Below are 15,585 nucleotides of genomic sequence, written 5' to 3' on the forward strand. Positions count from 1 at the left end.
CATACAACAATCATCAAATGATTGGCTCTAGGGCTCTCACTAATATGTTTAACGATCTAAAAATGATATGTTAACGAGCCAACTAAGCTCGTTTAATTTTTAAACGAGCTATTTTTGAATCAAGTTTGAGTCATTCACAAACTATTTAATTTCATTACAAATTAAGCTTGAGTACTTAAGAATTAAAGTTCAAATCGAACTCGAGCCGAACTCAAACTTAAGGGAAAATGAACCAAGCCGAGCTCGAGCCTCTTATTATTCAACTCAGCTTAGTTTGATTACACCCCTACTTGAAGGGGTGTGTCAAATAATCGAAGAGTCTTTTAAAGGTTACTTATAAAGAAATAGAAGAGAGAATAAAAAATAATTATTTTTGGACGATTTATTATTGCAATCAAAAGGTTATTTATACATCTTATCTATATGATAAATGAAAAAATATCAAATATAATATACAATTATAAGAATCGTAATAATTATAATTATAGCAATGAATATAATAATCTTGATTTATTTGGAAATGATATCTTTTCTAATATCAATTTGTATTGATCATGATTATAATACCCAATATAGTAAATCTCAATTAATTGAAATCCATTCAAGATTATTATCCTATATTGGTACTCTTGTTGTCATAACCCCGACAAACTCAACATGAGTACTTGGTGTTGGGATCGTCCCAGTTCGTTGTGCGTGTTTACACATTTCATAAACGTGCGCAGCGGAAGAAAAATAAATAATTACAACTAATTATTACAATACTCATAACACACGCATGCAAAATACAATAAGCACAAGACATGACTGGAATTTAAAATTTTTCAGAATAATAAATATTCTTACGTGTACTTGGCATATGACGCTGAGCGAAATTGGGTTGGATCAATCGAGCGGCTCTCATCGAAGTTTCGTCTCTACTGGTGATCCACGTTAAGCTTTCGTCTAGACGACTTCTAAAGTCGCGAGTCACATCATCGTCTTCGGTATTAGTCGACGATTGACAACAATCGATACGAGAGAAAAAATCTTAATAATCATCACAAAGTTTGCGATGAATTTGGGATTCGTCTTTAATTTGACGATGAATTATAAATTCATTGTAAATTTTGTAACAAATTTATAATTCATCGCCAATATATGACGAATGTGGCAACAAAAATAGTTTTAGTGACTAATTTGGCTAAAAATTTATTTATTGTTAATTTTGTGATTAAAATATTTTTGTAGCAAATATCATCGTCAATTGACGATGAAACAATTATTTGTTGCTAAGTTTGTTGCAAGATTGTAACGAATTATTTTCGTTGTTAATCAACTGATTTTTTTATAGTCATCCTAGGGTTACAATAACAGATGAAATTGTGCTAGGAGTGATGGTGAGCAAGAAGGCTACAGATTGAGATGATTGAGTTATTGATTGCCAAGAGGAGGGTAGAGGTTGATTTGACGATGTAGGTCCTCCTGAAAAATTTGAATAAACCATTTATAATATTTTTTGGACAAAGCTGAGACAAATCTCATAATGTCTTTGACCTCGTCCTCATTCTCTATTTTCTCCACTTTGACTCTGATGATCATGATTTGGATGAGATTCATTTAGTTGATCATGTTGTGGAGCTTTGCTAGTCACATGCATCAATAAAGAAAGAATCTGATATCCTTTGAGATTGAATTTGTAGAAATCTTTCATGAGAGGATAAAGTGCTTTGAGTGACATTTGATTCATGTGAGCTGTGACACTAGGAATGAAACTATCATATTAAGAGCCTAAACCTACAAGAACATGTTTCAGTAAATCTAATTCATAGATCGAATGTCCAATTGCAACTAAATTGTTTGCGATGGTCTTAATTGATTGCATATAATCATTGATTGAGACGTCTTCTCGTTGCACAAATTGTAATTGTAGACAAAGTTGGTGAACTTGTGTTCAAAAGTGGGATGCAAAAGTTTGGTAAAGAGCTTCTCAAACTTAACGAGAGGTGTTGAGCCCCACAATCCTAAGAAGTATAGGCTCAGTAATTGATGAGAACAAATCAAATATAGTATACAATTATAAGAATTGTAATAATTATAATTATATATGAGAACGAATATGATAAATTTTGATTAATTGGAAAATGTTGTCTTTGCTATCATCAATTCTTTCGATCATGATTATAATACCCAATATGATAAATATCAATTGATTGAAATCAATTCAAGATTCTAGCATCACCATGCTCGAAGTAGAGAATATTGCAAAGTTTAACACATTACAAAACAGCACATGAGTAGCAACTGCAGTGCAGTGTAGATATGGGATTTCGTCTCTCCCTCGCATTGCAGTTTCTCTCTCCACGTTAGCCTATGTAGGGTTGAATTTCGGCAAAATTGAGATAATATTTTTCTCTGTAATAGTCAACTGTAATTTCTCGATTTACCTCCTCGCAGATGATCATGGGACTGCTGGAGTGGTGGATTTCATCTTTTATTGAAGAAAAGAGGTGTGGATAGGTAAACCACTGGAGACGTTACAAGTGTTGATTGATCAACGTTATCAAAGGTGGCTTGTAAAAGCTATATATCGAGGGTTTCGTTAATCCTATTGAAATCATGATTCTAAAGAATGAACCAAATCTGTAACAGCTTCACTGCCAACTGTGTGATGGTCGCACTTCTCTCTGAATCAGTATACAGACATGTAGTCTGATCTCTGATCCGGAACTGTCGTTGATGTAGCTGAGCTGTGACCAAGTTGTACGTGTTACAAAATGCAATAAATTAAGAAATTTTGAGCTATTTGTTATATATATTTGTCATGAATGATGAAATCTACAAACTCGATCCAAACCCAATTAATTCATCATTTTTCCATTTTAAATTTGTGGAAGAAAAACTACAAACTTAATCATTTGGATGAGAGCGATAGCTTTGTGAGTGACATATGGAAACAACACACAATTAAAGAGAGACTGAGACGCTAAAATTATTGGGGAAAAAAATTGGAATTTTGCCATGGCAATGAATGAGCGAGCGGCTAGTGTTATGGCAATAGGGACGCATGCAAGAAAAGGTTGATAGAGGAATCAAGAATGGCACATATATAGAATATATATATAATAGAAAAACAAATTATATAAGCTATGAAAAGAACTAGTTTATGTCAGACAAAGAGTGTATTAATTGCAAAATCTACTTTTTCAATAACACAATCAACGAAAATATGATTGGTCATGCGCATGTCACCATGTGCGACATCGATCAAGTCTGATTTTTGTAATTGAATGATCGAGAAAAAGCCTCTGCTTCTTCCACTGGTCCTGCACTTAATTCTCCATTTCGATTAAAACAACGAGAGGCTATGCGAGGACAAATACACTCGTAAAAGAATCCATTAACTTGCATCACAGAATTATAAACGAAGACTTGTAATTGTTTGAATGAAAACAAAACAAAAACAAAAACAAAAACGAAGACTGTGAGAGAGAACGTGAGCATTGGTCAATTAATTAAGGTGGTTGACAATCACATGACATGAGAAGGTAGGAAGGTCAGCTGCTGGGTGTGGCTGCAGGGTGCAGAGCCAGAGAATTAAATCAGGGCAGCGGAGTGGATGAGGCAGCTATGAATGCTCTCACGGTACGATGCAATAGATCCACCATTTGCCGTGAGGTTGACCCGAAGCGCAGGCTACAGCATAGCAGTAACTAACCACCAGCCAGAGAATCAATTAGGGAATAACCACTCAGTAGGCCAAATCCGAGTCCTCAGCAGTCTCCCCAGGTCGAATCCGAGTCCACAGCAGACTCCCCAGGCCGAATCCGAATCCTCAGTAGGCCGAATCCGAGTCCTCAGCAGACTCCTCAGTAGGCCGAATCCGAGTCATCAGCAGACTCCCAGTAGGCCGAATCCGAGTCCTCAGCACTCCCCAGGCCGATCCGAGTCCTCAGCACTCCCCAGGCCGAATCCGAATCCTCAGTAGGCCAAATCCGAGTCCTCAGAACTCCTCAGTAGGCCGAATCCGAATCCTCAGTAGGCCGAATCCGAGTCCTCAACAGACTCTCCAGGCCGAATCCGAATCCTCAGTAGGCCGAATCCGAGTCCTCAGCAGCAGAATCCTCAGCAGGAATCCGAGTCCTCAGCAGGCTCCCCCAGGCCGAATCCGAATCCTCAGTAGGTCGAATCCGAGTCCTCAGCAGACTCCCAGGCCGAATCCGAATCCTCAGCAGAGGCCGAATCCGAGTCCTCAGCAGGCCGAATCCGAGTCCTCAGCAGACTCGCCTTACAGTGCCCTGACATGTCCCATCATGTTCTCTGACCAGCCCACGCCCTTCATTTATTATCGCCGCCCTCTCTGACACCCACGTGGGCAATGACATGACGGCTACTTACCAGAGATTGGACTCTTGACTATTGTGCTCAATTGTTCCTGACACCTCATTAATCATGATGGGACACCCTCTTAATGGTGACGTGACAGGTACACGCTCATCTCTCCTTAAAACGACCACTCCCTCCTGAGTCTGTAAGTTTTTCCTCTTCTTCTACTCTTTTCCACGCTCAAGTTCTTCTACTGTTCATCTTCTTCCTCCCACCGTCCCTGACTTGAGCGTCGGAGTGGTCGCGCCAGGGCACCCCCTGGCCTTCCTACTCACGTTCTTTGTGTTCGCAGGTCCTGGAGGTCTTACAGCGCTCCACCCATCTTCCTGTTCCACGCCGACGACGGGGAAGGTCCGGTGACTTGTCCAGCTGCTGGTTTCAATCGGAACATAATTTGGCGCCGTCTGTGGGAAACATACAACGTCCGAATTTGAAACGCCAATGGACGATCCTCATCGACCTCCTCCCCTCACTATGACGCAGGAAGATTTTGATAAGATGGTGGCCTCTGCCGTCCTAGCGCTCTCCAGACAGCAGCCGGAAGCGCCGATCTCTCCTTCACGACTTCCCTCCCTTTCCGCGGAGGCTCCGCCGGTGCCGGTCCGCAAGCTGTTCGAATCTGCAGAATCCCACCAAAGTCACGCCCACCAGAGCCCAGCCCACCAGGCCTAGTCCCCTCAGGCTCAAGCCCATCCGGCCCTGGCCCACCAGGCCCCGGCCCACCTGGCTCAGGCCTAGGCCCGACCCTACATCGACGCTACACATCTCAGGCCGATGCAGATGGCAAGGACTTAATCAGGCCATGGAACGCCACGCATCTCCAGCTTTACTACACTTAACGCCCCTGAGCGCCAAGCATCACTGTACGTCTTATTGAATTTCCTATACTTAATATCAGTGATACTTCTACAGGTCCTCCACACGCAAAGGCTTTTCGGCCATTCGACGCTACTCTCCCGACTCGGACATAGTTGCGGATTGAGCCAATTTAGGTCTCAGACCTACTCCACCGACATAATTAGGTCTCGGACCTACTCCATCGACTCTGCATAGGTCTCGGACCTACTCCACCACATAATTAGGTCTCGGACCTACTCCATCGACTCTGCATAGGTCTCGGACCAACTCCACCGACATAATTAGGTCTCGGACCTACTCCATCGACTCTGCATAGGTCTCGGACCTACTCCACCGACATAATTAGGTCTCGGACCTACTCCATCGACTTTGCATAGGTCTCGGACCTACTCCACCGACATAATTAGGTCTCGGACTTACTCCATCGACTCTGTATAGGTCTCGGACCTACTCCATCGACTCTGCATATGTCTCGGACCTACGCCATCGTCACTACTCTCCCAACTCGGACATAGTCGGGATCGAGCTCAAATTCAACCTCTGAGCCTCTCTACAGGCCTCTTGGCCTCATTCAGTCAGTGACTCAGTTAATCTCATGAGCACTCGGTCTCTCTGCCGCCATCTCGGCTTCAACTTCATTCATGCAGGGACTCTGCTCAAACAACTGGCCATTCTGCTCAGTCATTCGGCCACTCTGCTTAGTCAGTCGGCCACTCTGCTTAGTCATTCGGCCACTCTGCGTAGTCATTTAGCCAGTCGGCCACTCTGCTCAAACAGCTGGTCATTCTACTCAGTCATTCGGCCAGTCAGCCACTCATCCAAGGCTTCTCAGCCATTCACCCGAGGCTTCTCAGCCACTCACTCGAGGCTTCTCAGCCACTCATCCAAGGCTTTCAGCCACTCATCCAAGGCTTCTCAGCCATTCACCCGAGGCTTTTCAGTCATTCACTCGAGGCTTCTCAGCCACTCATCCAAGGCTTTCAGCAACTCATCCGAGGCTTTCAGCCACTCATCCAAGGCTTTCAGCCATTCATCCGAGGCTTCTCAGCCTCTCATCCAGGCTCTCAGCCATTCATCCAGGCTACTCAGCCACTCATACAGGCTACTCAGCTACTCATCCAGGCTACTCAGCCACTCATCCAGACTACTCAGTCACTCATCCAAGCTACTCAGCCACTTATCCAGACTACTCAGTCACTCATCCAAGTCTCATCCAGTCTACTCAATCTCTCATCCCAGTCATTCAGCCATCCATCTAAGTATTTCTATCAGCTCATCCTGTGCCGGTAGCTCATCTCGGCATCACACCTCAGTACCTCAATATACTCTCTGGTCTCGGATCATCTCCATCGATAATTACCCTCTTTAGGGTTCAATCTCTCCCGACTCGGCATGCTGAGCATAGTGGATAAGATCAGCACGACAGACTATACAAAGTTATATACACAAAACTCTACAGTACACAGTCACTCGCCTCGCCTCAGTTGAACAACTCCTCTCACACCCTACTTATATTTAAGAGGAATCCAACCAGTCGGTAGCTTTGCTTATAGGCGTTCTCATATGCCTAGCATTGGTAATCGGTCTCTTGACCTCTAATAGATACCACAGGCTTGAATCCGAGCTACTCTAACCTTTGCAGGAAACTCGGGATCCAGAGGGAGCAACCGCCGTGACACTTGTGGCCAATGGCTAAAGCACAAGTACAGCCAACTCCTCTACAGCTTTGAACCACTCCCACTTACTCCCCGTGACCTTTGGTTGGCCCTTGGTCGACTCCTCTTAACTCTTCGTCCGACTCTCTTAAATCTTGTGGCATACTTCTCTCTAACTTCTAGGCGATTCTTCCCCATTACATACAATTTCTTGGAGCCACAACACAAGGCAAGCCTCATACCTAAGCATGCAAACATAAGGCAAGCCACGTAACGTACCTTCATGCAATCCTTCATGCCACACAAGGCAAGTCACGTGCCTTCAAGCAACGTACTTTCATGCAACACAAGCACCGACTCATTCGTCAGCACCGACTCAATATTTTCCTTCCTGGGTTCAACGCCGAATAACTCCCCTGGCTCGCTCGAGTACTCCACTGTCAGCTCCGAGCCATCCGCGCATCGCCGTGCCACAAGTTGTGTCCAAGCGGCGATACCCAAGGGCACACGCGATGCTCGGTGCTCGGCATGCGTTAATGCCCGAGGGCACGCGCAATTTTTTGTCGACGTCTATTCCGCCAAAAATCGGACTAGATAACCTTCAAGATCAGCAGATCTGCAAATTCACGGTACTGTTTTAAGAAATTGTGCAAACCAGGGCGTTCAAAAACAGTGACATGGTTGACCTTTGGTCTTTACTCGGCATAACTACACAGCTATTCGAGTTGCTAAATCAGACTTTGATGCAGATCGGACTCGAGCAACGACTCAGTCTAGTCAGTCCGACTTATGCTCCCTTCGACTAGACTAGCGGGGAAGCTTATGTTACGGGAATAACCCATAGGGGCCCCTGGTTTGACTCGAGTCCGATCCTGGTCCTTCCCATAAGTCCAGTCAATCACACCCGTGGGCTCGAATTGACCGAGCTCTCTCTCTCTCTACCCCAAAAAAAGAGCCGAATCACTCGCCCATTCGGCTCACTCAGCAGGCCGAATCCGAGTCCTCAGCAGACTCCGCAGTAGGCCGAATCCGAATCCTCAGTAGGCCGAATCTGAGTCCTCAGCAGACTCCTCAGTAGGCCGAATCCGAGTCATCAGCAGGCTCCCCAGGTCGAATCCGAGTCCTCAGCAGACTCCCAAGGCCGAATCCGAATCCTCAGTAGGCCGAATCCGAGTCCTCAGCAGACTCCTCAGCAGGCCGAATCCAAGTCCTCAGCAGACTCCTCAGTAGGCCGAATCCGAATTCTCAGTAGGCCGAATCCGAGTCCTCAGCAGACTCCCCAAGCCGAATCCGAATCCTCAGTAGGCCGAATCTGAGTCCTCAGCAGACTCCTCAGTAAGCCGAATCCGAATCCTCAGTAGGCCGAATCCGAGTCCTCAGCAGACTCCCCAGGCCGAATCCAAATCCTCAGTAGGCCGAATCCGAGTCCTCAGCAGACTCCTCAGTAGGCCGAATCCGAGTCCTCAGCAGGCTCCCCAGGTCGAATCCGAATTCTCAGTAGGCTGAATCCGAGTCCTCAGCAGACTCCGCAGTAAGCCGAATCCGAATCCTCAGTAGGCCGAATCCGAATCCTCAGCAGACTCCTCACCAGGCCGAATCCGAAACCTCAGTAGGCCGAATCCGAGTCCTCATCAGGCCGAATCCGAGTCCTCAGTAGACTCGCCTTACAGTGCCCTGGCATGTCCCATCATGTTTTCTGACCAGCCCACGCCCTTCATTTATTATCGCCGCCCTCTGTGACACCCACGTGGGCAATGACATGACGGCTACTTACCAGAGATGAGACTCTTGACTATTGTGCTCGATTGTTCCTGATACCTCATTAATCATGATGGGACACCCTCTTAATGGTGACGTGACAGGTACACGCTCATCTCTCCTTAAAACGACCACTCCCTCCTGAGTCTGTATGTTTTTCCCCTCTTCTTCTACTCTTTTCCACGCTCAAGTTCTTCTACTGTTCATCTTCTTCCTCCCACCGTCCCTGACTTGAGCGTCGGAGTGGTCGCGCCAGGACACCCCCCTGGCCTTCCTATTCACGTTCTTTGTGTTCGCAGGTCCTGGAGGTCTTACAGCGCTCCACCCATCTTCTTGTTCCACGCCGACGACGGGGAAGGTCCGATGACTTGTCCAGCTGCTAGTTTCAACCGGAACATTACCCAACAACTTGAAACATGTCCAAAATTAAAATAATTTTCCTAATTTGCATCAAAACGATTGAGAGAATTCATACTCATGCATCATTTAATGATCAACGTCTAAGCAAATGATGGCAGATGAGAAAGAAAAGTAAGAAAAGTTGTTAAACTGTTTGGAACTAGCTAAACCCTAGCTCTAACCACAATGAATTAAAATAAAAGAGGAGAGTTAGTACTGGAATCACACTGTTGATAAAACTTCTTAACATCCCAACATTGCATCATGAAGAGGAAGCAAAAGAATAATAAGTTTCTAAGCAAAGAAAAGAAAATAAAAAACACAACAACGACTCAAATAATCTAGTGGAAAAAAAGACACTGGATTTGTGAAATACCAATAGTGAGCGCCTTGATCATGGCATATCTCTGGTTCGTGAAGTGTTGGAAGATTTCCTTGGCAGTTCAAGAGTCGTACACTCCTTCGCCATCATCGTCCATCATTGAAGGCAAGGCGAGCCAAGGATCCAAGGTTTCTAGCTAGAGATGGAGAAGGGATTTAAATCGGCGTAGGGGCACAAGAGGGAGAAGATTGCCGTGGGAACTTGGAACTGAAGTAGAGCATTGATGATCTCTAAGTAGATGGTGTCAAAAAGAAGAAAAGATGGAGGAGACGCTCTAGCAAGAGATCCAATAGAATTATAGTGGCCGATATAAAGCATTTGTATTGGGTAGATCGCCGCATCATTTCATTTAGGTCGGGCAGCGATGGAGGAAACTTGTTGGAACGGAGACGAAGGAGAAGAGCCGGGAGATTAGGATTTTTTTAAACGAAAAAGATAAAAATGATTCAGGTCAAGATTTTGATTCGAATGAGCAAGTGGAAAGAATAAGGAATAAAATGAAAAAAAGATACATGATTTGGTCATTTCTTCTGTAAAAGGTGGAATCCGTCACCTTAGCAGCTCCACACGGTCGGCTCCACGACCATCTGCGAAGAAGTAAATCGAATAACTATAATTGATCACGAGATTTGGTCATTTCCAAACATAGTTATGTGATTTAATTTTTTTTAACTTTTCATCAACCACTAAAAATGATTTAACTCTGTTACACACCTTCAGCCCTCTTTGACATATATTTTTTTATTTGCAAGACAACCTCTGTCCCTCGTTAAGATGTCCACTTTTCTTCTGTCCCTCGTTAGTGTCCCCAGTCAGGCAGCATCCTTATTTATTATTTAGTTAAATACCGTATACTCACCCTTGTGCTGTCTCCGAACCTCGAAGCTCAGCTTTATTCCCTCAATCAAATAGTATTTATGTCCTTATTCCATTTAGCTACTAATTAAAATGGCTGTCCCGGGGGCAATAATACAACGGTAGGACATTCGAATTGTAATTTAGGGACCCGCGGTTCGATCCCCAGCTACGGCGTATTTACAGGAATTTTCCTCCAAATGGGGAACGTAATCAAAGGATGCTGGGCATCTGGATTGGCCGCCGTTTGCGCTTCCCGATTTACCCTGGTGGTCGGTGGAAAATTTTCGTGGGATCGGACTGACCACCCCCAGAGATGTAGCTACTGGGATTATCATTTTTTTTTACTAAATAAAATGGCTAAATAATTGCAGTGAGCCACTTAAAAGATACATGTGAAAGAAAAAGAAAAAAAACCTCTTGGAGCCAGCGATGGCAACCACTCACCTCATCTCGTATATTTTCTTTTCACTTTTTAACCTTTACAATTAAAGTTGCCTCTTCCATTTATAGTCATCAATTTAAATACAATCCGTCAAATTAATCCATTTTATCAAATAATTTAAATAAATTAAATTAAAATTTTATTAATACATTTTAAAATAGATTCAGATAGGTTAACTCGTCTCGCGTAGACTTACGACCCGCGTGGATTAATCCGTGGATTCAGAAAATTTATTTATTTATTTTAAATTTTTTAAATTAAAATAGAAAACTCAATGAATTAGTGAGTTTTATTGTTACGCCCCGGGAGACGGCTTTCCGAGAAATTTCGGCAGCATCTCCCCTGTAACAATTGACTTTCCCTGAATACAAACACATATATAAGGCCCACACGGCCAATCCATAACAGGCTATGGATTTATATAAGCAAAATGGAAATAATTGTGACCCACACGGCCACTCAACACATCCTACTGTATAAACACAACCACGCATGCATATATATATAATCCGTCAGAAATCCGGTAAACAGCTCGAGTATGTAAACAAATATCGACTCAGCGGAAAACCGATACCAAAGTAAAACATGACAGGAAATCCAAAAAGTCTGAATACACGACTGCAGAAAAGTAAATAAAACCGAAACACCAAGGTTCGGGACTAGCAGCGCAGCTCTCCAGACGGCATCATCCTGAAACGGATACAGGTAAACGGGGTGAGTTCCAAAAGAAACTCAGCGGGTATCTAGCAGATATGTGTATAAAGCTATCAACAGTAATAACATGCTGTACAGTCTACTGGAAGGTAAATAAGGTAGAAAACTGAATAACAGTAGATCTGTACATACCAGAGTCCGATAAACAATAGTAAGGTGAAAGGAAATCCCCAAACCAACACATAGGTATCCTGTGCATGCATGTCATCCAAGTGCATCAAACAAGTGCAGCAATCACAAACAAATGCAATAGTGCAGTATGCACATGGTGCAATGCATGTCCTGGTCACCCCTGACGCCAGTCGGATCAGTCACCCCTCTAGCGGTGAGGTCGCGTGGGAGCCAAAACCCGTCAGAGTACTCATCCGCAGTGGTGAAGTCGAGTGGGTAGGGCTGTGACCTCTGTGCACTCTGCCGTCACCGCTCCTGCGAGACCGAGTGGACAGTATGTCCTCAAGGTGTACACCTATCCTGGTACCCAAATCATAAGTGGGCGAGCAAGCTCTCATCTCCTGGTCACAATGACAGAGGAGGGATCCCTGTATGCTACCACGCTACGAAACCACTATCCTGGGTGGCCTAGCGGAAGCTCCTGTCAGGGCAAGTATGCACCAATCTAAAGGTTTCCACTAACCCATGAGTGGATTGTGTGTGTAAATCATACACAAGCGACGGACTTACACCTGTGCTGCTATAATAGGAGCGACTCGACTAGAATAGGAACAGAACGCCAATAATCGCTAGGCATGCAATTACACACACCCTTTGATTGGTAGCCCGCATGTAACTGACGCCGGACTCAACAACAATGGAATCCCGCACGTCAGTTATGCAATATATGCAAGCATGATGTATGACACTAGTCCATGCAGCATATATCCAAATGCATATCCATCAGTATGATCCATGCACCACCTATCCATCTACAAGTCCATGTCATATGCTCCCATAATCAGAATGGTATAGAGTCTCACGTCTAGCATAAATACTGATACAGAGTAAAATAAACCAGACTATAGCATATGAACTAGGTATCAGGTGGTATCAAAGAAATCCATAGGTATCAGATATCTAAACATGGCAAAGGTATCAGATGATATCCAGAGAAAAGAAATAACTGATAACCAGAATATAAGCATGTGTAACTGATAACAAAGTCAGATCCAAGCAGCATGTATAGTCCAAATGAGCAGAAACATAATTACTGGAATCTAGCAATTTACACATATCTGTAAAACCTATCTATAAAAGATGAGTCAAGGTACCCGCCTGCCAAGATAGATTGCGTGTAATCGTAGGAAAATCCAACTAACCGCAACCAATCAATAGTCGGATCAAAGTCCTGTAAAAAGAATAATCACCTTTACCATACTTACTAATTAATACTGTGTTAAATTAACAGTAATTAAACTCCCTAATTTAATCCAATTAAATCTATCATAAATTCATCCCATTATTAATCAATCAGCACCCCACAATCCAATAAACCTAATCTGAAGTTCAACTACAAACCACGCTTCCATTTAATTTTATACCACAACAAAACAATCCAACAGATTCCAATTTCCATAGCTAATCCAAAAATTAACCATAATCAAGAACTCACCTCAATTCGGTGCCCTAAAAGCCAACTCCAAATTCCAGATCGAACCGATTTCTTCTTCCTCCTTCTTCTCCTCACGGCAAAACCAACCAACCCTACGGTCAGATCAAAATCCCAACCAAATCTGTGAGGACAAGCTCAATCACAATCCAAGGAGAATTCAGAGCATAACATAATCTTACCTACCTTCTTCCTTTAGCTTGCGGCAGAAACCATCAACTTCCGCAGCCGACCAAACCAACAGCGAAGTTCAACTCCAAAAACGTTCCAAACAAGCTGTGGAAAAGGAACAATCCATCAACATCTGGCTCTCAATAAAGCAAGAATCGAAACCCTAGCTCTAACTCTTACCGATTGGCTTCCCTTCCGCGGTCTGTCGCCGCCAACACCGGCCCCCTCGCTACGAATCAAGCTGCTCCGCCGGAAATCGCAACCACAAATCCGATCCTAGGTCACCGGCGATCCCTCCCTGGCTCCTAGCTCCGGCTAAGGCGGCGAGCTCTCGTGCGTCGGTGAGATCCAGCGGTAGCGTCGTGCGCGATCGGGAGAAAGAAGAAGCCGCGATCGGGAAGTGGCGGAAGACGCGAGGTGAGGTATTCTTATAGGGTGGTTTTTGTTAACGGGTTGTAGTTGACGAATCCGATACCCATTAACCCTTTAGCCTAACTCAACTGACCTGGTCGAGCCAGCCTAACTCAGCGAACCCAAATCAAATCAAATCCGATCTGAACCGGTACTGTAGCAAACCGGTTGTGACTTTGGTTCACTTGGTTCAAGGGTCAAACGACCTCCGATTTGGTTCAAACAAATTTCGTTTGGTTCGTCTTCGCGAGACGAATCTTTTCGTATCCATGTTGAAATTTTTCGGTATCTTACATTTATCCGTCTATATTACAATTCAAGTTTAAAAATTACAATTCAAATTTAAAAATTTTAATTTAATTCATTTAAATTATAATCTAAATTTAAAATTTTTAATATTTTTTTGACAGATCCGTGAGTTGGTTCACCTAATTCGCAATCCGTCTTAAATTGGATTGGGTTAAAGATTTTCTAACCCGTCAAGTTAATGGGTCGGCCTGTCCCACTCTGCTATATGATAGATTTTTAATGAATTAATCCGTTCAATCTATTTGACAGTTCTATTTTGATGGTTCTAATTTTTTAGTGAAGGAATTATTGAATATTTATTCTATCATTTTCATTCATTTATTTGGTAATATTCTCGAATAGATCCCGATTAAAATTATGAAATATATATATATATATATATATATATACAGCTCTGATATCCTGCCCGACAAAATCCATAACACATGATCTAGCAAATCCTCCAAAAGCTGTATGGTCCGCTAGACTGTCCATCTGTCTGTGGATGGAACGCTGGACCAACGGAGCTGCGTGCCCATAGCCTGCTGCAGACTCTGCCAGAACCGGACGTAAACCGGGGATCTCTATCTGATATAATACTCAAAGGAATACCATGCGGGTTCGTGATATCTCACGGCTATATAGCTCTGCCAGTCGATCCAGAGAATCAGTCTTCCGGATCGCTAAGAAATGTGCAGATTTGGTTAATCGGTCAACGATCACCCAAATCGCGTCATGGCCTCGTCGTGTCCTCGGCAATCCCACCACAAAATCCATGGTAATATGATCCCATTTCCACTCAGGAATGGGTATCCGCTGTAATAATCCAGCCGGTCTCTGATGTTCAGCCTTCACTTGCTGACACACAAGACATCTCGCTACAAAATCCGCGATGTCTTTCTTCATGCCATTCCACCAATAGGCCCGTCTCAAGTCTCGGTACATACGGGTCCCGCCTGGGTGGATAGCAAAACGAGAGCGATGAGCCTCCTGAAGTAACTCCTCTCTGACAGGGTGAGACTCCGGAACACATAATCTACCTCGAAAATATATCACACCCTCATCATCTCGGGTAAACTCAGTCTGCTGTCCAGAGGATATCTGACTGTCAATAAACCGCAGATGCTGATCACCAGCCTGAGCCTCTCTGATCCTCGTCCTGATAGAAGACTGAGCAACCATAGTAACTAGAATCCCCTGCTCTGTCTGACTCTGCTCCTCAAGGCCCAACTCAGAAAATCCCTGAACCAACTCTGTGACCAATGCTCTGTGACAAGCCAAAGTCCCTCTGGACTTCCTGCTAAGGGCATCCGCGACCACATTGGCTTTCCCTGGATGGTAGCCAATAGTGCAATCGTAATCCTTCAGGAACTCCATCCACCTCCTCTGTCGGAGGTTGAGTTCCTTCTGGGTAAACAGATATTTGAGACTCTTATGATCAGTAAGAATCTCAAATGTGATGCCATATAAATGGTGTCGCCAGATCTTCAAAGCAAAGATGATGGCGGCCAGCTCTAAATCATGTACTGGGTAGTTCTTCTCATGCTCCTTCAGCTGACGAGAAGCATAAGAAACTACCCGCCCGTGCTGCATCAACACCGCGCCCAAACCCTGAAGAGATGCGTCGGTGTATAGTACAAAACCATCCTCTCCGGAGGGTAATACCAGAATGGGTGCTGTC

At 44.0% G+C, this 15,585-nt stretch overlaps 1 long non-coding RNA gene across 2 annotated transcripts; it reads right to left on the bottom strand.

Annotated features, from left to right (window-relative positions):
* Positions 1–12,699: 12,699 nt before the first annotated feature.
* On the bottom strand, positions 12,700–13,562 carry LOC141812422 (uncharacterized). Of its 2 annotated transcripts, none has more exons than XR_012600300.1 (4): positions 13,386–13,562; positions 13,221–13,310; positions 13,038–13,129; positions 12,700–12,773 (listed from the first exon to the last, which is right to left on the bottom strand). It is a non-coding gene; the product is annotated as an uncharacterized LOC141812422 (long non-coding RNA). The 2 variants fall into 2 exon arrangements; XR_012600299.1 differs by having other exon boundaries at positions 13,217–13,310.
* Between the last annotated feature and the right edge of the window lie 2,023 nt (positions 13,563–15,585).

The sequence above is a fragment of the Curcuma longa genome, chromosome 19 (assembly GCF_044706935.1).
Source record: "Curcuma longa cultivar G26 ecotype Majalengka, Jawa Barat chromosome 19, ITB_CL_G26_1.1, whole genome shotgun sequence".
NCBI classification, from domain to species: Eukaryota; Viridiplantae; Streptophyta; class Magnoliopsida; order Zingiberales; family Zingiberaceae; genus Curcuma; species Curcuma longa.